Source organism: Topomyia yanbarensis, chromosome 2 (genome assembly GCF_030247195.1).
Source record: "Topomyia yanbarensis strain Yona2022 chromosome 2, ASM3024719v1, whole genome shotgun sequence".
NCBI classification, from domain to species: domain Eukaryota; kingdom Metazoa; phylum Arthropoda; class Insecta; order Diptera; family Culicidae; genus Topomyia; species Topomyia yanbarensis.
Window position 1 is genome coordinate 174,035,108 of NC_080671.1, and position 21,520 is coordinate 174,056,627.

At 39.8% G+C, this 21,520-nt stretch overlaps 1 protein-coding gene across 1 annotated transcript in view; it reads left to right on the top strand.

The window, feature by feature from the left end:
• LOC131682162 (putative uncharacterized protein DDB_G0271606) overlaps positions 1 to 21,520 on the top strand; it is a 213,453-nt gene that overhangs the window by 80,098 nt on the left and 111,835 nt on the right. The window lies entirely within an intron of this gene.

Here is a 21,520-nt window from a genome sequence, read left to right on the forward strand (position 1 = left end):
ATGGATTATTGCTTATTTTCAGTTCTGAAGTAATGGAAACCAAATAACTTGTAACGTGACAGATCAAAAATTCAAAAAAGTTTTGTGGACCACACCAACAGCGTGCATACAATGTCTAACCTGCATTTGTTCTTACTACTTTGAGTCTACTTTTTGAAACTGTATTGTGAAAACTTTAAAGTTTTATTGAATTTTAAGAAAACATAGTTTATCTTATGTAACGTGACAGATTTTTTCTGCTGTAAAGAAATTCTATCAAGTTTGATTCAATTGCGTCAATATTGGTGACCATCTTTGATTCTGATGAAACCTTTTACGTTTCATGTATATGAGAGACTTAGTATTTTTCAATATTAAGCAAACAATTTTTATTCAAGAGTAATATTTAAAAAGGGCGTATGAGATCTTGAATAAACTACTTTTAATATATATTTTTCGAAAATCGTCATTTGTGCAGCAAAACTATATGATAGCGAGTTCTAGGGAATTAATTGTTCTGTGTGAATATTTTTTGGTGAAATTTTTCAAAAAAAAAAGCAAAAACATGTTAAAAATACAAATATATTATTAAAAAAATAATATACAATTACAGAAAAAGAATGTTTATTTTTGTTAACGAAAGCCTGTAAACTGATGAAACTATAATTGCTCTACTAGGAAGTTATTAGTAAGAAAACATTTTTAACGTCAAGTATTCTTCTAAATTTATTAGTATTTGCCAGTCATAAATATAATTTTCGTATACAATATTAATACTAAATATAATTTCGAAGCAAAATGCTCTTAAGAATTTTTTTTCGAAATATTTTGATTTTTTTTTTCAGCAAAAATATCTAGTAGTGAAAATACGCCCTTTTAATAAATTATTCACAAATATCAAACGCAAAAAACATAACACGTTTAAAATTCAATTGCAAATAAAAAAACCTTTAAAATATAATTGCATCGTAGAGAGAATAACAATAAAAAGTATTAACATATTTCAATAATTCTTTTAATTTTGAATTTTTTTTATATATTTTTTCTTTAAATAATTTAGTTATAGAATGTATTTCAAAATGGGTTTTCAATTCAAAATGCTTACGAAAAATTATCCTTCAAAATGCAGATGTTTTCAAGTTATTTTGGATTTTCTTTCGACATAATATGTTACTTCGTGAAATTATGACCTTTTCAAAAGTTTTTCACGCTTGTTCATCAAAATCAATATGTTTTTCAAAATAAACATGAAATTTTCCGTTAATACTCAGCTTCTAGATTAAGGATGATTTGTGTACGATTGTCTTGACATCCTTGCTTCAATGAAAATGCAGAACTGTAACGTGACAGATTCTGGTTGTAACGTGACAGATCATTGAAAATACTCCATAAAATCGAAAACAAAGTTTTTCTTCAGGAAAACTATATTTCAAACTCTTCCTTGCTTTCTAAGCTTCAACTTAAAACTGTTGTCATGCAAATTTGGGGGCCAACGGAACAGACTTTTTCTATTTAGTCGGCCAACCTCCAAACTAACTGCGAAAATTGTGTAACGTGACAGACGTATCAAAATGACAATAAAGTGAAAACGGTTCATGATAGAAAAAAACTTTCTGTAGAAAAAATGCGCGGTTTAGTGACCTTAATAATGTGCAGTTATGATAGAATATGGTTTTATTGTTTTTGTTGACTTATCTTATGAAATATGCGTAAAGATGTAACGTGACAGACAGAAGCCTTGACCATATATAAATTTAACAATAATGATGAGTGAGATGCCATCGTTTGGCTCGCTGGCATTACAGCATCGTCATTGACGCATTTTGCTTGGTACCATTTTCCCACTGTTTATTAATATTCCGCTTGTACGCAAGTGTTGAGAACTAAGGCCGATGACAAGCTGAAGCGGAAAGCGAAGCGTTTGCGGATGCGTCTGAGCACTTTACATAGTGTTTTGCCGCGTTCGCCCCGCTTTTACTATGACAGTATTACGCGTTCTACATGCACACACCAAAGAGATAGGTCAAACGCATTCGCTTCGCTTACCGCTACCGCATCGCAAATCGCGTAAGCATGTCATCGGCCTAAGCCTTTCCACAAAAAAAGATTAACATGGATTGCATCCGGACTGAAACCAACAAAACATCTACTCGCTAAAATGCCTATTTACGCCCTAGACCATAATGACACATGATGAGTAGTCCTTCGAATGAGATATGTAAACTTCTCATCATTGCAACAGCGATCACAAATGGGACAGCATGGGGCGTTGATATGTGTTATTCATGTTATCTCTGCACTGTGTAGCCAACAGCGTGTAGCTGTAGGGTACAATATTGTATGAGTACAAGTATGAGGTTGGTTGAACACTAACGCAGCATTTGGAAGCTTTTCGCTCACAGTTCGAGAGCGACAAAAACAAATGCATTTCCGCTCCCAAAGATTCATGTTGGGCATATAAATTTTCGATGGAGGGAAATCATTTCCTCCCCTAGGGGCCTAAGAGTATCCCCCGAAGGGTGCTGTTACAAAACCGAAGTAATATGTTCCTGGTGTGCAATAAAACTTTTCCAAAAACTCGTAGGGGTCAGGTATTTTTTACATAGAATCGGTTAAGTAGTTTTAGAACGGTAGTTAACACCGCAAATCGTGTTTTTTTTTCAGAGGCGTTCTACAAACTGCTTCGTCACCGAGTCGCTTGTCGAAATTTGAATGGAAAAATTACAAAAATGTTATTGAAAATGGTACATTATAATGTAGAAAAGTTTTGATCAATTCCCTTTACCCACAATTTGGTACAAAAAGTTGCCCCCAATTAAGAAGGATGACACTTTGCAATGAGATAACATTTTTCTTCAACTCAATAATATTAAAATAAATCTTCTTTGTGCGATGAACCACATCTCTAGTACTTACTTTATGCATTTTTACTCGCCTTTCAATAATTTTACAGGAAAAAATCATTCACAAACATTTGGAAACTATCGAGCTGGTTTTTCAACACTGTATTGGCTCCGAAAATTCGATTGCTTTCACTTCGGAGTGCAGTCAAAAACTAGCTTAAAAATACATGTCCAGGTTTTCAGTTAAACTTAAGTAAATCTCTAAAAAGATTGCAATCCCTCAAAACTCGTTTAAATTGAATGTGCAAAAGTATTATGCGTATTCATGAATTTTTGCAGAATTTGTTTTTTCAAAAGTTATAAATGTTTTTCTATGATCGATTTTTCTGGTCAAGTCACCGCGGTGTAAAGTAGAATTACTTCAGTGCATAAGGATTAACATGATATATAAGTTCCATAAAACATTTAAAATTACCCGATGCGATCGAAACAATTATAAAAAAGTTTTAAAAAAAATTAAGAACCAAATGAACACGTTATAGATAATTGTTGAATCTTGCGGTAATGGAAACAGGAATCTAAGATATATAATATCACCGCCGTTCGTGAACGGATTCTGACAGTCGTTGGTTTGTTATAGAGGTATTTTTAATTCTAATGATATGCGTATCGAATTAAGCAATAGTTTTGTTTGATTATAATGTGTCCAAAAATCGTCGCGTTTTGAAAAAATAATCCTTATCCATAAAAAAATAATAAAAACTGGATCAAATTGAATATCAAACTATCACGTTCACATTGGATCTATCGTACGAAACTAGTACACGGAGAAAACATTGTTCCCAAAATCGTGAATAAAGTAGCATGAATTCTGGAACAATCACGTTTTAACGTTACGAAAATAGGACAATGAACAAAAATCATGTGGTTTATAATCATGTTCAATTACCCTTCAGTAACGCCAACATAACACTTTTATTAGTCGAAATATTGTTTTTTTTTGTGAACTTCAGTCACGGTTTCCGCCCTGTTACTACCACATCGATTTTCTGTACATGAATTAGTTCACAACTTTATGAATATTATTTATAAAACCAAAGGTTGACTCATGATGCTATTCACATATTTAGGAACATTAGTTCACAAAATAAAAACATTCAGGATATTTTCTAGTGAACTACTTCACGAAACTCAGAATTTTATTCTTGAATCTATTCAATCCTCGTGAATTAATTCATGATTCCTAATATATTAGTCACGATCCAATATCCGTGCTCGTGAAATAGTTAAAAAAAATCATGAAATATTATTCAAGAATTAGGTAATTGGTTCATGATTCCTAGTACAATAGTCACGACCATTGCCCGTGAAATAAATCACAAAATTATAAAATAATAGTCATGTATACGTGAACCAGTTTATGAAAGTAGTTCATTCATCATTAACTATTATTCATGTATTCGTGAATTGTTCATGATTTCTAGTACATGACTTACGATCTTTTTTGTGTGCTTGTAATATTTAGAATATATGTTTAATCATTTTCCATTTCATGCAAAATGGTAATAACATTTGGAATAATTTTTGTTTTATGTTTTATGCAATTTCAGGAACATGGTCACGCTTTTCGTAAATCGTTCAGTTCACGAAATCGCGATCATTTGTTCATGAATTTATTAATCGATTTTTTTTGTTTAAGGGACATACCAGGAGAGGGAGTAAACCCGAAGAAGCCCAAGAAGATTGACGAAAGACAGCGAAACAACCGAAAAATGGATAGCGAATCATAGATACGCAAGAAGAAAGGAAGAAACAGAATGGGAGGGAAGGAAATTAGAAAAAGAAAGAAGAGTTTCTACCGCGCCGTATGAGGATCGTCAAAGTAAACGACATAACGACGTACGCTGCGATCTTCATCAGAGTGAGAGCTGAAGGACCAGAGGCACAACGTGATAAAATTCGAGCGCACTAAAAAGTGTGAGATCCTATTTCGAGATGTAGAAGAATCCATCGACCAAGAGTTCGATCTGTCGGGAACTCGTAGCAGAATCAATAGGATAGGAAGCAAGCTCAGGAAACGTAGGTCGAGTGCAGGGATCTGGACGAGATCACAACGGAAGGTGAAGTGAGATGCGCGCTATTAGCAATGTGGTATATACAGAATGGGCTAAGATGGCACTTTGGCATTCGTAAGATTATTCTTACATGAGTGGTGTGAGTCATATCAGAATAAATCTTGAGCGTTTTTTTTCAAAACGTCATATCTGCAATGAGTTACTCTCTGTTTATACTTTCTCTTTCGATTTTTACGGCGTCACTATAACACTTTTCACTTATTTTACAGTACAGATCGAAAGACAGTGGTTTTAACTAGCATATTATGCAAAAAGCTGAGGGATAAATGTTAAAGTGACCGAATTATTAACAGAAGAGAAAGAAAACAAAGAGAGTAACTCATTGCAGATATGACGTTTTGAAAAAACGCTCAAGAAATCGACTTGTTTACGTCATACCCAAAGGCGTTGTTTACTTATATAAAGGCTCGCACAGAATGAAGCCAAATCTACCAATCGAACATGTCACCGGCTACCTATCGTAAAAGTAAACAAACATACTTCTTTAGCAATGCCCTCATGCGTGCTCGCAAGGGGAGTATTGTTATTGGCAGGATAAATATTACAATAATAGGAGTGAAAAACTATTTGTTTATATATTTACCTTTTCTTATTTCTTATATAAAATCAGCAAGTTAACAAGAACGTGATGAATGCATATTTTAATTGATTCACCAAACCTCTACAGTGCCATTGAACGACTATCAGGCTTATTTTCCCTTTTTTGTATAAATAGTTGATAAATTCACAAACGGAACGTTACACTATATTATCTAATTGCGAATATTATGACATTCTTCTTCAAAGATATTTATGGAAAGTGACTTCATGAGTGTTGCCAGGTTTGATGAAACGTTTTCATTACAAGTGACGAGACTCGTGACGTCCCGAAATATTCTCTCCAGCGCGATAAAAAACAAATACGGCTTTGCGCCTCTTCTGTTCCTAGGCCTCGGTTATGCGTCTAAGCCGCATCGAAATGGTACCCCTTAAACAGAGGTTCCTGAAGAGTATCGGATGGTTACCGGAACCCAGTAAAGTTCAACCGTAAAGGAGCCGGAAATCTAGCTGGTTCTAATTCATTTTCCGGCACCAGTAACACAAGCGATTCTAACTAGTCGCTCCAGCACCCCGTTGAATTCTAACGATTTCACCACCTGGGCGCCAGTTTGACGATATGAAATGAACTTTGTTTACTTTCGACAAGTTTTGATTCGAGCCAACAACATCCAGCCCCCTTAAGAATGTATCCTGCAAGTTCGTATAAGGGAGCTGCATAAGCTTCTCGTTTTAAGTAATTTTTCAGTACGTTTAATGCTCTAATAGCGGCTTAAGCAGCTCTCAAGTTCCATTGAGGCTTAAGCAGCTTGAAAGTTTGCTTAGAACTTTATGTGAACTTTAAAGTGTGCTTTTTAAGTATTATCCGAACTTCTGGTTGCTTGGGTAGATTACGTTCTGAGTTATCGAACACGCTATCGTCAAAAATCTTCAGAATACTCCAACTTCACAAGATCCAAAAGAGGAAGACATTTTAGACCAAGACTATATTTGATATTACCTGGTTTACTTTTTCTTCCATCTGTTCATTATACTCTTTTTGATCTGATCTGATTTGATTTGTTTGATTTACAGATGCCTTCGGTTAAGTTCATTAACCATTTTATTTCGTCCAACTTATAAGATGATGAAGGAATTTCAAATATGAACTATGATAAAGAAAGTAAATTCAAGTTATCTTTAAATTGAAGAGCAGTTGGACGTTATTCAAGCAGTGTTCTTGCAATAAATTTACACTAAAATTTCAAGTAATAATTAATTTCATTATCTAATATCATTGTTTATTCAGTAAATTAGCATTAAATGTGAAATGCGTGGAACAAAATAATTTGTTAAATAACATTAAAAAAATAAAAATCAACACATAGCCAACCCTAGTTACTGAAAAAGTCTTGTTTTGGTATTATAGTATAACATTGGACTTCACTGCAAATGGTTATTATTGTTCTGTCACAGTGACATGGTTTCCGCTTAAAATAACGTGAAAAATCCGCTTGAAATAACCTGAGTCCTGCGTTGACTCAAATTATTTGAATAAATTTAAACACGTTATTCATTGATTAAATAGCATTCAATAAATCATATGAAATAATGTTTGAAATGGTTTTCGCTGGGATGTTCCGTTTGCCACAATAAAGTTGCTTAATTTTTCATTCAGTATGAATTTATTTTGTGAATTGATCAAAGTCACTCAAAGTTACAACAAATATTACGGTTGCCAGAAAAAAATAGTCTGTATTCCACGCAGTGTTGCGCATTCCTCTGTACGGGACTCTATATTGTATACAGACTCTAGTTCGTTCAGTTCCACTTGAATCGTGTAAACGCTATGCCGCCGACCCATTTTGCTTCTACATATTTTTGTTTTCCAGAACAAACAAACCGTATGTTCTGCCACACCTTTTTATATTACGATCCACTATTAGAGAAATGTAACATGGGAAAAGACTCGATGTCAATCAGGTTGAGGAGAGCGTATGGTGACACACACAGCTGCGATACGCCTGTCACTACATGCAACCAATCAGATTACGATCGGCAAAATAAAAAACTGAAGAGTGTACATTGTCAATTAATTGGATTCGCATCCGGTGAATTCGAGAGCCATTTTGTGGTCGTAATGAAGCTCACAACGTTGATTTTTTAGTCATTTTTTATTCACTCGCGTTTTGTGAGGTCCTTGCGGAGTCTTCGAGTTAGTCGTAGATGGGCCGGGTTGAATCAACCGATTGCATGAAAGGCAGAGGGAAATCGGTCGGCAGCCATCATATGTTCTGAGTACGGCTATCCTCAAATTCCTGGAAAAGTGTGCCTTCCACCATATGTTTGGATTAGAATTGTGTGGTATTTTGGGATGAATTCAGACGTTAAAGGTTGTAAAGTTTAAAGTACTGACGTCAATTCATTTTTTCACCAGCGGAATAACTTTATTTTTAATTCATTTATTTAACACGGCTCGTTGAGCGGAATAACTTCAATATTCGTCGTTGCAGTTTAGTGTTTCTGTGGTATTTTTTCGACCATCTCCTTGCTAATGCTTGAATGAAAGCGGGGAAGATATATCCAAGGCGTTAGAGGTGGAACCGTAACAATGTTGCAGTTACCATAGTGCGCACAGATCTGACAATGCCTACAATCAGATTTAGGTGGCGCTGCAGTTTAGGGAATATTTGGTGGATGAGCAGCACAAGTTTGGCCCAGAGATGATTGTGTAGAAATGCGGGAAGACTGAAGCCAAAAGTTCCAATCGAACCCAAAACAACGGTTCCAAACGAGCAATGTAAACAAACATAGCGGATTTAAAAAGTAACTCGTTGGGAGTATTGAGATTGAAGTAAACAGAAATGCATGTAATTATGTTTACATACGAAGAGTGTAAACTTTATATGCATACATACTACATAACTTTAATGATACACGCAGAAAAATTAAGCAAAGTTAAACCAAAAATATGTGTTTTTGAATCCAATCATTTATTGTTTATTACTTCAAGCAACAAACTTATTGGTCCGAAAACATTTTTTATTGATGCAACAATAAATTTTTGCTTTCAATAAAAATTTGATTTCAACAATTTTGTTTTGATTTCAATAAAATATTTGTTAAAAAATGGAATAATAGTTTCTTTTATTGAAACAATAAATAAATGTTATTGAATTTAATAAATAAACTTATTGTCACCCGACCAATAATTTTATGTATTGAATTTAATCTATATTTTTATTGAACCTAAAAATCTTTTTTCTGCGTGTACAAACAAACTACGAGTAAATTAAAACACATTTTAAACATTACAAAGCAATTAATCAATTGTCCACTCTTCATTTATATAACTGGTAGGTACAAAATCTGGACATTATAAATTTATCGACTAGTTTTCTTCTATTATCATGATATTCGTCATAAATATTAATTTTGAATAGCATCAGCAAAGTGCCAGTTGTGCGACAATATTGCTATTACTCATCAACTGTATTTCCGATATATCTGCTCTATTGCAACGAAAACATATACGCAGGCTCAGTTACGTGAATTAATGCGTTTTAGAGTTGTGATTGTGTATTTTGCGAAATATTTCTTAATATAAATTCGTCAAGCATTCATTAAAACAACAAGTCACTCACTAATTAGACTAAACTCCTGGTTACCAAAACAGATAAAATAACTTGGTAAACCGTGCAGTCAAATTCACTGTTTTGCTCTCTGAGTGTTATATTTAAAACATCGTCTTTGGTTTGACCAATTGCCTTCTTCGCTATTTTTTTCACAATGCTAAAACAAACAGGAAACACTTTGCAACTTCACTAAATTGACAGTAAAAATAAACCTCTAAGACGATTGATAAAAACCATCGATCAGAATTTCACATAGTAGTAAAAAACAACAAAATATCCGGAGCGATCAAAACAGCAACTGATCCGTAGGAACCAAAAAAAAATAAGAGTCTAAAACTTCTTGTGCCTATTGGCGATTTGCTTTTTTCACCCGCAAGTGAGTCGTAGCTTACAACAAAAACTTCATTTTCTTCTCGGAAAAAGCTTACCACTGCCAAAATATGAATGAAACGAGTAAGAAATTTAGTTTTATTTGCAATTATTCTGAAATTACAGCCATTTGCAACCATTTGGTTCATACACTTCTTCGATTTGTTATCGGGGTATTATTGTGGTTAAAAAAATCGGTCCATAAATGAAGTTCCATCTCGAAACCAATGTCAAACTCCTTCATATTTTGGACTACGTAGGAGATTCAGTGATGACTATCAGAGAGAAGGATCGGCTGTGTATGATACAAAGCTGACACTTTCCTATTAGCCGGATATATTCTTTCCTCGCGTGATCTGGAGAGTTTCATGAATTTACACCATCTCATTAAGGTTTATCTTAACTTAGGAGGAACGGTAAATGATGTGCGGCAGGTACTGTGCTCAACTAATTGCATTTCGGAACAGCACACATATAGCTCTGCGAATAATATTAGAAACCACTATGTTTTACACGCTTTTCGCAAGATGTTTTCTCATCATCTTATAAAATGATGGTTTTCCATCATTTTCATAAACAATTATAGACAAATTGATCGGTGATTTGGTGTTTAAAAGTTATTTTTTTACCAATGTTTACAGAAAATATATGCACTATGACAGAACAGAATCAAATCAGCAACACTTTGCTTCCAGCGCTATCTGTGAGCGGTTTCAACGTAGAATCGCCAATAATCGAACGACCCAAGGTTAAAGCCCCAATATTCACAACAGCATCCCATATCCTGAGTTTTATCAGAAAAATATAAAACTAAATAATAAATATAATCCTCCAAATATCTACCCGACCATGAGTGCCCCAAATATGGAAATTCAGAAAAGTTACCATTGGTGTTATCGTTACAGTACGTGAACCAGGCCATCGCTGCTATATGGTTTATGAATAGCAATGATTTACGTTGTGATTGCTTTTTATCTGTTCGTAGTTTCGCACCTTTATGCTCGTTTCAGATAGCACCGGTTAGTGGTAAACATTTCGAAAATACATAGGTTAATCCGTTTCACAGAGGGTTCGCAGACAGCAACAAGCTTGCGTCATTTTTATTAAGCTCACTATTAAGACACCTGATGGACGTGCACATTTTGCGAAAAATATGGCGATTATTATTTTATGAATCGCTTCACGAATTAATGCATCAACAATCGGCATAAATAGTGTGTGATTGCGCCCACGGCCGTGCCGTTAGATAGGCTATGCTGTGACTGCATTGCATCAATTTTGGAATTTCAAATAAATGGGTTACTAATGTGGCTTTTCCTGCGCGGTCATTGTTTGAAAGTTGAACTGTCATTGAGTGTTGGGTGAAGTGATTTGGCTTATGTCCTTGGTTGCGTATTTAGTGTTTCATATTTGATTGATGTAATCTTTTAAGCCAATTTCCGATAGTAATTGCAACAGGTAATTGGCATATTTGAATGTAAAACTGTGAACATATTGGGAAAGGTTAAATTTAGAAGCGGATTTAAACAAAAATCAATTTATGCGACATAGTGATGCGAGACGGGTTGCCCGCTTGCTAAGCAACCTTTGCATTGAAGTTGTTTATGTATCAGGCGAAAGGTTTCTGCTAACCGGTCGGTGCTTTGTTGAACCATCGCGGCGGCGCATGCTCGGGACCAGACAAAAAAAGGCAGCCATCGTTTAGACAGTTACATCCTGCATACGGACAGCTGCCACTGACCGCGGCATGCAGTAAATCGCGATTCCATGCCGACACACCGCACACCGGGGAGGAACCAGGCTTGAGTAGTCACTGCGCATCTTCTGCGAATCTTTCCTGTGGCAGACTGATGCTGCGGTGAATGTTGTTTTCAGTCGGGCGCACACACGTAGCCATCAGAATCGATGTTTGAATAGTGGTGAAATAAATTATTTCGTGCCGCCAAAAGCGTGATCCTCTATAAACATATTTCTTGGCGGTTTTTTTTTTTTATTCACTGCCAACGTGGATTCGGCGCGGTAGAAAAGTGAAGACGAAACCTGTTGATTCGAGAGTCCGTCAGTAGCGTGCACAAATCATTCGACGTGGAGGTTATTGATCCGGTGGCCACTAGCTGAGCCGTAAGTATTGTTCGGCGGCGGTGGTCTTCTAGTGGTTTCTCAGGATTTAAGTGACTTTTGGCCTTTCGTCGGAAGTATGAAGCGTAATTGAGTTTATTGATTGGCTAACACACAGAAATGGGCGTAATATTTCGCTATTTTCATAATCGTATTCAACCCATGGAGGTTTCTTAGTACTCCTAATGAGAGAATAATATCATCAGATTATCAAATTCACTGTCCAGTAGACAAGGATGGTGCAAGTAAAATTAGTTTATTTCTATGAGAATTCGAGAAACAAACTTGCTACTGTATTTTATTATGTGGATGTCTAGTACCAAATATTATTTAATATTATCTTATAAATATCTATTATTATTATTTATTGTCTAATATTGTACGCTAGTACATAAAAAAATATGTTGTCAAATTCGAGAATATCTTGCCACAAATTCTGGAACAATCACGTTTTGCATTTCTCACATAAGAAATTGCTCCAAAAACCGAGAACTGGCCTGTAGTGTATTGGCACTGTGTTGTACTCACGACTCACGTTCGTGCCTATCCACTAAAACAATCCTTACTTTTTTGCGCTCTTCTTTCCCACGAAACTACGTCAAAGTATTACTTAGTGGGGGAAGGGTATCGTTGTTCTTTCGTCGCACCTCTTTCTTCTGTTCTATCTCGGAGCCTCACTTGGTTGCTGGAATGTCTTGACCTATGAGCTTTGATTTAACTCTCGATTCTCCTCTTACTTCTTGTCTTCCACTTACATCGCCGTTTAGCTCTCGACCCCGTGAGTCGTTAGGTGCTGATTCCTTCAGCCATTTAGCTCATGTTTCCGAGAGTCATTCAGCTCCCGGCCATATCACGATCTACTTGGATAGTCACCAACGGTGAACTCACCCTACTCCGACCGATAATTCTCCAACGGAGGAATTTCTCCCGAGGCCGATACCCGCTCCCTTGAGCCATTTCTCTCCCAGCTTTATCGAGATCAACTCGAATAATATCCTTCTCCGACTGAGAGTTCCCCGACAACGGAATGTCTTTGGTTACCAGTGTTTATTTCGTGAGCCAGTTAGTTCCCCTTTCCGTCACGATTCTCTCGGGTGGTTCATGGCCGCGAATCTACCCTACCGTAAATTCCTCCGCGTAGATTGCTACCGATATACATGTTCGTTTCTGTGATCCATTTAGCTCCCCGCTTCGTCTACTCGATCTAGTTCCCGGCGGTAGACCTAGTTTACTCAACGAGCGAGCCAGTAAGTGCTAGGGTTCATCCAGCGATTCCGGGTGGATCGTAGCATTCGATTCACTGGTGCCCCAACGACCCACTATAGCTATTGCACACGGTCTACTCGGTCTAATCGCCAGTGGTGGATCTAGCCTACTCACGAGCTACTCAGTAAGATGTCGAGGTCGGTTCAGCGATTCCGCTGAAGCCTGACGTCTGACGCCCCGAAGACCCAAACCCGGTGCTACATCGCGTACTACTCAACTGGTCCCCAGTTTACAGCGTCAGAGAGTTACCCGGCAGATGAATTTGCCCGACTTGTGCTTCCACAGCGGCGTTCTAGCCAATGGCGCTACTTTGTTGGTCCATTCGCCAATTTCTCTGCAGCTCGGAGAGTATACTCGTTACCACTTCGTTGACAGTATCCCAGATATGCTCGTTGTGGCACATCTCTTCGACGATATTGTCCACCGATACACCAGGCATACTCCTTCGGATTTCTTCGAACCACGTGTTCGGGTGTCTCTTGCACGTTCACACACTCCGGACAAAGCGGTGACGAAGCATGTCCAAATCGATGCAGGCACTTCCGGAAGCATACATGCCCGGACAAAAACTCTGTCAAATGGAAGTTCACCTCTCCATACTTGTACTATGTACCCAAACAGACACATTTGGGATGAGTCGGTGGGTTTACCTTCCTTTCTCCGTGTCGTTCCACTCTTGCTGCCACTTAGCCAACAAGTCCGCTCCGACCACGCATACCGCCTCCAACGATATCGTTCTGTACACACTCGCGAACAGCCATTAAGCGAAACGTGCTTGTCAACTTCATCCGGTTCCGCTTTGAGTTCAGCGCAGTAGCCCAGGCCGGTACGCCATCCCGCTCCTCCGTTATTCGGCATGATCTTTATCAATTCGTTAGTTGTCCTTGCAGCCTTCCTTCTCACACATATAGTCGACATAGGTGTTGTAATTTAACCGATTGTCGACCATCACACCCAGGGATGGATTGTCCCCCGACGCTGAACCCGACACGCTGGATTTTTTACGGTTGCTGACCGGCACTACCTCAGTCTTCTGGTAAACCAGCTGCAACTTGCCTTTCAGCGTAAGTCGTCAGCATGTTGAGGATGGCCCTTTCCAGGAGCTTACCGAGAGTATCCAGCAGGCATTAGGCCGATACGATGCTGGATCTCCTAGTAGTTTAGCTGGTTTTGGCAGCAACACCATCTTTTGGATCTTCCATCTATCCTGGAAGTAGCCTTCGTCCAGGTATTTCTGTAGGATTATACTGAACATGTCCGGAAACGCCAGGATCGCAGTCTTCAGTGCCGTATTAGGGATACCATCCGGTCCGGTAGCTTTTTTTGATTTCATCCCTTCATTCTTCGGATAAAGACCCTCCACGATAATTTTCAGTTTGTCGGTGCATATTTTGACTGGCGTCATTGGACCCTTGATCCTGGCCATAACGGCACGGTAAGCATTGCCCCAGGGATTAGCGTCTACTTCTCTGCACCGCTCCTTGTAGCAGGTGGACTTGCTTAACATCTCGCGTTTAAAAGCGGCGCTGGTCGACCGGAATGTTACCTTACACCCTTCTCTGACCGCCTCAGATCTTGCTCTCTGAACGCGTCTTCTGGCTTTTTGGCAGGCAGCCCAGAAGAGCCGGTGAGTTTCTCGGGTCCATTTTCCTCGGCATTGTACATCACATGCTCTAGCTACTGTTTCCGACAGCTCAACGTCACTCAGAATTGGAGTGACGCTGTCAGCATGAAGTGCTTCCACAAAAACGTCCTTGTCGAAGTTCTTTATTTTCCACTTCCGCTCACTGGTCCTCACTCTCGGTGTTACCGTACAATTTCGCTGACCAATCGTGTAGTAGATCGCTTGGTGGTCACTATGCGTGTACTGCTCACTAACTCGCCGATTGATGTTATCCATCAACGATGGGCTGCAGTATGTTATGTCAATGATGGATTCTCGACCGTCTTTACGAAATGTGGTGGCGGAACCTTCGTTGCACAGTCTCACATCCAGCTTCGTCAAGGCTTCCAACAAGCTGTAACCTCTTACGTTGGTCAGCCTGGTACCTCGCTCTACGGCCCAAGCGTTAAAGTCTCTTCCTATAACAACTAGCGTTCGTCCGACTAACGAGTCGGTTAGTGCATCCAGCATCCGGTTGTACTGCTCTGGTGTCCATCTTGGGGGAGCATAGCAGCTGCAGACGAATACGCCATTGATCCTGGCGATCACGAAGCCTTCGTGTGTGTTATCCATCACTTCTTGAACAGGAAAGCCGCCCATTACTTGGATTATAGCCATCCCTGCATTATTAACCACCCAGTTACCGTTATCGGGAGGAAAACGATACGGCTCTGCAATAATTGTAACGTCACACTTCGCTGCTGTTGGGCTATGCCCTGGGTTATCTCTATCATTGTTGGCCTGCCTTCGCCGTTTTGTACGCAGGGCGTTTGAAACCGCCCGTCGTGTTGTCGTTTCCGTCCTCCGGTTTACAGATCATGCACCTTAATTGCTTGGTGCAGTCTCTAGCCCCTTTTCTCTGCATTTTCGACCCAGTGCAGACCTGTCCGGGCCCTTGCAATTCCTCACCTGATGTCCGAGGTCCAAGCACCTGTAACATCGCACCATCTGTGTGGTAACTCGCGGAGCGACTCTCGACGAGCACACCGACCATCCGACTTTTATCTTGCCGGTCTCCGCCAGTTTGTTGGTAACGACCACTGGTAGTCGAATCGCTGCCTTGAGTGCCTCCGTATTTCCAAATCTTGATAGTCGCCGGTACGTCCAGTTTGCACTGCTCGATCTGTGCGCCCTTCAGTTCTTCGACGGTCGTTATCTCGTCTACACCCTTGCATTCGACTACGGCTTCCTGCGACAGAGCTCTCACGTTTGCTTCGCTACCCAAGGATTTAGCAAAGAGTTCGCGGTAGAACGAGCTCTTGATGCAAGGATTCTTTTTCAACTCGAAGATCATCTCGCCCTTCTGAGTGCATCTCGTTTTAACGACGTTCTCTCCCAGCTCCTTCAACTCTGGGTGCTCTCTCACTTTCTTGAGAAGAGCGGCGTAGGATGATCAGTGCATCGCCCTTGTACCTCGCTCAAGAAGGCTTCGGTTTATTTTTCTTCTCTTGTTTCTTCTTCTTTTCTTCCTTTTGTTTCCGTTTCCTCCCATTCGCCTGCTGGCTTCCCACCATACGCCAACCACGGCCTTTCCCAACGTTCCTCTGGTCGATCGAGCCTGCAAGCTCGCTCTTCTGCTTTTTCAGGTCCTCTTGCTCACCCGGCGTGTCCATCACTCTTTTCATCGAGCGAGCATTGTGGTGATTCTTCGATGTCACCTCAGTTTCTGCCGTCGCGTGTTCTACGGTTTCCATCAGAGCTTTTTCGGCTGATTCAGCTCTCATCAAGAGCGCCTTCTGCTCACGTTCAGCAGTTGTTACGGCCGATTTGATAATCGTCACCAGCTGCTTCATCGTATTGTGCACATTGTGCTTGTCCTTCACGAGCTCATAGAGCTCGTCGACCTTTTTCGTCGCCTCCGTCAAGTATTACTTTCCCAGATGTGGGTCATTATTGGTTGTGTCGCTACCTGATCTCGAGGTGAACACTCGATTCGGTAACTCCATTCCGCGTTGGTTTACTCGTGGCTCACTCTGTACCAAGCCGCTGCTAGTACTTTCTGTGGCTACCATGTGGCGTAACCGTTGATCTCTGCAGCTTACCACTCCTTGCAAATCGCGTCCTCCTCATTTGTTTTATTGGTTGTCTCAAATTTGTTGTGTCCCAACTCCGGGCTGCTATCTCCAATCGTTGTACATTGTCTCCTCTCGTGATCCCATGAGTTATGAATTATCTATTCATACTAAAATCTTGGCGGCAGGAAGGTCACGCTAGGGTTGACACTATCCTTCGTGGAGTGTTCAGAGCCGGAAATCCTAAAATCCGGCCTAAAATCAGGAATGCTCTAACCTAACCTAGTACTATCAACTAAATGGTAACGAGCTTTGAACGTACTCGGAGACCTGCCAGGATTTGGTTGGGACGTAGGCAGCCGTGCTGTTAGCACACTCGCCATTTCAAGTAGGTGTCATCCTACCTTACTCAGGGAGTAGAACAACACGCCTGTCAACCCAAAGCTGCCGTCCGATTCGCGATTCGTGTCCTGTCCGTTGACGTTGGCGTCGATCCTGACGTGCCGGTTGGGCTAGAGTGCTTTTATTACTAAGATCTTAGATTATTATTTTCGCAGAAGCGACACACACTCGCTTCTCCGGAGCTTCTTTCGGAGTTATGACTTTTTATAGGTTTAGCAGAGCCCAATCTAAACCCCACCACATCCTAACAAGACTCTCCAACTCGCAGCAAGACTGTTAAGGCCGGTTCGTTAAGCCCTTAGATTCCTGTCCATCCTGTCCCTGCTGCCCCTGTTGTTAACAAATTGTCCACATTGGTTTCTCGGAGATGGCTGAGCCGATTTTCACAAACTTAGTCGCAAATGGAAGGTACAATGTTCCCATCGGCGGCTTCCATTGAATCATTTTAATCCGACTTCTGGTTCCGGAGTTACGAATTGAAAAGTACACTCTCATAGAAAATCTAGTTATAGTTTGCCCACATCGGCTTCTCGGAATTTTCTGGACCGATTTTCATAAACTTAGTTTTAAATGAGAGCTCCAACGTTCCCATCGGCTGCTATTGATTTTTCATGTATCCAACTTCCAGTTCCCGAATTATAGTTGTAAGAAGGCGAAAATTTTTCGAAATTGTGAGCCCTATTGCTTAGGCTTGTAGTTCTAGTTCACTATCAGGAATCAGAATATATTGGCTCAAATGGCACGTTCCCCGTATGTAGTTGGGGATTTGTGCCTTGCCGTGTGTTTTCATCATTTCCTGAGCGGAAGGAAAGGACAAGGAGGTGTGGGGAAGTAGATTTGGAAGGGTGGGAAAAATAACAGCACAAAACAAAAATAAACAACAGGTAAGTTAAACTCACAAGTAGTTCAACTTGCCTGCGAATGAGCCTAAAGCTTTTTACCACACTGGATAAGAAACTTTAGTATGTCTCTGAGTTTCAGTCGTCCAAACATGGTTTCGTCTATATAAGGACGGCTGAAGACTCGAAATCGCAATTGCGCTACCACTGGACAGTTGCATATCAGATGATATGAGGTTCCGTAGTCGGATTCACAAAGATCACATGGAAAAGACCCAGCGCGCTGAATAGTTGCCATGTGATAATTGAGTTTGCAGTGGCCGGTTAAAGCCCTGGTCAGCATGTCGCAGTGGAGCTTCGAAAAATGTAAGAGATTTTTCGAAACCACTGGGCATGGTTGTTCTAGAAACGCCTTTGTTTGGCGACACGTTCGTAGGTTTCTCCAATAGTTGCGGTGCTCGGACGAAGCCCAGGACCGTATTTTTTCCTTTATCCAACTTGTCGAAATTGGCAGCGCGGGCTCAGGATCAACGAAGTCAATCGCTGAACCTGCCCTGGCCAATTTGTCAGCCCATTCATTTCCAGTAATACCGCAATGTCCGGGCACCCAGACAAGGTAGATAGTGTTGACAATGCTTAGTTCTTCGATTTGGGTTCGGCACGCGATCACTGGCTTGGACCGGGATTTGTCTGAGCTAAGGGCCTTGATTGCAGCCTGACTGTCGGAGCAGAAGTTTATAACTCTGCCGGACAAACTCAGTTGAAGAGCCGATTGCACCCCGCACATAATCGCAAAGATTTCTGCTTGGAATACAGTACAGTATCTACCTAGTGAGTGAGATTGTTCCAATCTCATTTCAAGACAGTAGACACCAGGACCAGCACGTACCTCCATCAGAGAACCGTCAGTGTAACAGACCACTTGCGTTTGTTGTTGTATTTCCATAAAGCCAGACAACCACTCCTCTCGAGAGGGAATCGTTACATGGAATGTCCTGTAAGGAAAACTACATATGAGTGTAATATCGCTGGAGCAAGAATATCTTCACCCCATGTAACCATTTGTGACCACAATCGTGTATGACTGGTAGCAAGATCAACATGATTACTGTTCCAAAGCCCAGTAACCTTCAGTCTGTATGCACATGATATTTCTTCTCGTTTGAGGTGTATGTGTAATGGTTTGATATTTAGAAGTGCCTCAAGAGCAGTAGTCGGAGTCATGGTGAAAGCACCAGTCAACGCCATGAGCGCCATTCTTTGCAGATGGTTTAGCTTTGACTGGACTGTCACCACCTTCCCCTCTGCCACCACACAAGGCATCCGTATGACAGTATTGGATTTCAGAAGAAAAGAACTTAAGCTGATAGGCCTAAAACACTTGGCTTCTTCATAGCTTGAGCACCCCCCTTTGGGAATAAATCTAACAGTTATTTCTCGCCATGCTTTCGGGATATACCCGGTAGCAAGACTGGAAAGCAAAATCTTTTTCAAGACATGTTTAAGAATATCAAATCCCTTTTGCAGTAGCACGGGAAGTATTTCATCTTTTCCGGGTGATTTGTATGGAGCAAAGCTGTCAACTGCCCACTTGACCGATTCAGTGGAAACCAATGTCCTGAGTCCGAATCACCAGAATGAGATCTGTGAACATTGCTCAACTCCGGATCGAAACAACCTGGTAAGTGTGTGTCGACGAAACAATTAAGAACATCTTTTTCGTCCGTCACATAAACACCATCTCTGGTTTTTAAGGAGTTCATCTGAAAATCATTCGATTTGGAGAGAATTTTATTTAACCTGCTAGCCTCGTTCAGACTAGAGATATTAGTGCATAGGCTTTGCCAGCCAGCCCATTCTGAAGATCTAAGACATTTCTTATATGCACTACGAGCTGACATGAAAGCCCTGGAGTCATCACGCTGACGCCGGTTCCAAGCTCTTCTCATAACTTTCTTCATTCTTTCAAGCTCAGCCATCCACCAAGGGGTTCCCCTAGTCGATTTAACAGTACGAAGTGGACAAGCTTCTTCGTAGGATGCTAATATGAATGAGTTTGTCGTATCCACGACGTCATCTAAGTCGTCTAGTTGACTAATTGTTGGAAAATATCCATGAAATTTAGTCGCCAAGTTTTCCAAAAAGAGTTTGTAGATTTAGGATTACGATATGTCACCACATTGAAGGTGACATCAAAATGATCGAAAAATATATATTTATGATCGGATAGAGACGGTTCAGTTTCATTTGGAACCTGCCAATTTCCCAGCTCATGCAAAATTCTATCAGAGCAAAGTGTTATGTCTAACACCTCCTCCCTCCCAGACCTCGCAAAAGTTGGTCGGTTTCCCACATTCAGAATATGGAGATTTGTAGTACTTATGTACTCCATCAGTTCAGAGCCTCTCACATTGATGTCTGAGCTGCCCCAAATGATGTGATGAGCATTCGCATCACTGCCGACAATTAGCGGAAGCCCATTTCTGCTACAATATGATACAACGCTTTTGAAATCATCAGAAGGATATGACTCGTTACGCGGTAGGTATGCTGAACAATATATATATATATATATATATATATATATATATATATATATATATATATATATATATATATATATATATATATATATATATATATATATATATATATATATATATATATATATATATATATATATATATATATATATATATATATATATATATATATATATATATATATATATATATATATATATATATATATATATATATATATATATATATATATATATATATATATATATATATATATATATATATATATATATATATATATGTATACAGTGTAACTGTGACAACACAGATATCGCGAGTTGTGAGCTCCGATATGAGACACGCGTCAATAGCCTTATTTGCAAGAATGCAAGCACGAGGCATTTCACGTGGGTTAGTCATTCCTGTCTTGTTGTAAGCAATGAAGGCAGTGTTAAGTAACTTTCCAAAATAGAAGTTTCCTTTATGGAAATACGGTTCTTGAACCAATGCTATGGAAGCTTTACCTTCCTGCATGAGTCGAGATAAATTCATAGTTGCTACGTTTATGTTGGAGATTGATTTGTGCTATTCTAACCATTGTTGATTAGAGAACTGTACATTTAATCTCCAACACAAATTGCACAACAACTAGAGGACACCAAGCGAGTTGGGATGTTAACGCATATAGCGAGCCATATTAGGTTTAAATGGGACACGATCATCTGATTCCCACGATTTGCGAAGAAAATAATGGTCCACTGTGTCAGAGATTCGCATAACACAGTAAGGGCAAAACCCAAAATGCTCCGTGCGCGACTGGCATATTTTAGACCCTCCAGCCATCAAGTCCTCGGCACGGAACCACACCTTGACTTAGGGTCTCCTACTTTCAGTCGCCGCCTACGACATGGGAGCAGGACCCCAGTGGCTCAATTCTTGGCCGGATACCACACGGCCTCTGGGCAGGTTCATCTGTACACATCGAAATTTGATATTCGAAATTCAACAAAACTTCACCGAACTACCATCAGCCGAGAGTCTCAGCAAGCCCCCAGTCAACAAAAATTCGGCAAAATTAAGCGGATCATCGGTGAAAAAAAAACTTCGGTGCGTAGAGTGAACGTTCCACTGCGTAATGCAGCATACTGGGGAGTTCGCCCAACTCTTCCCAGGCTCCGTTCGCCATTGAAAATATTTTAAACCCCCTCAACAATTTTACCC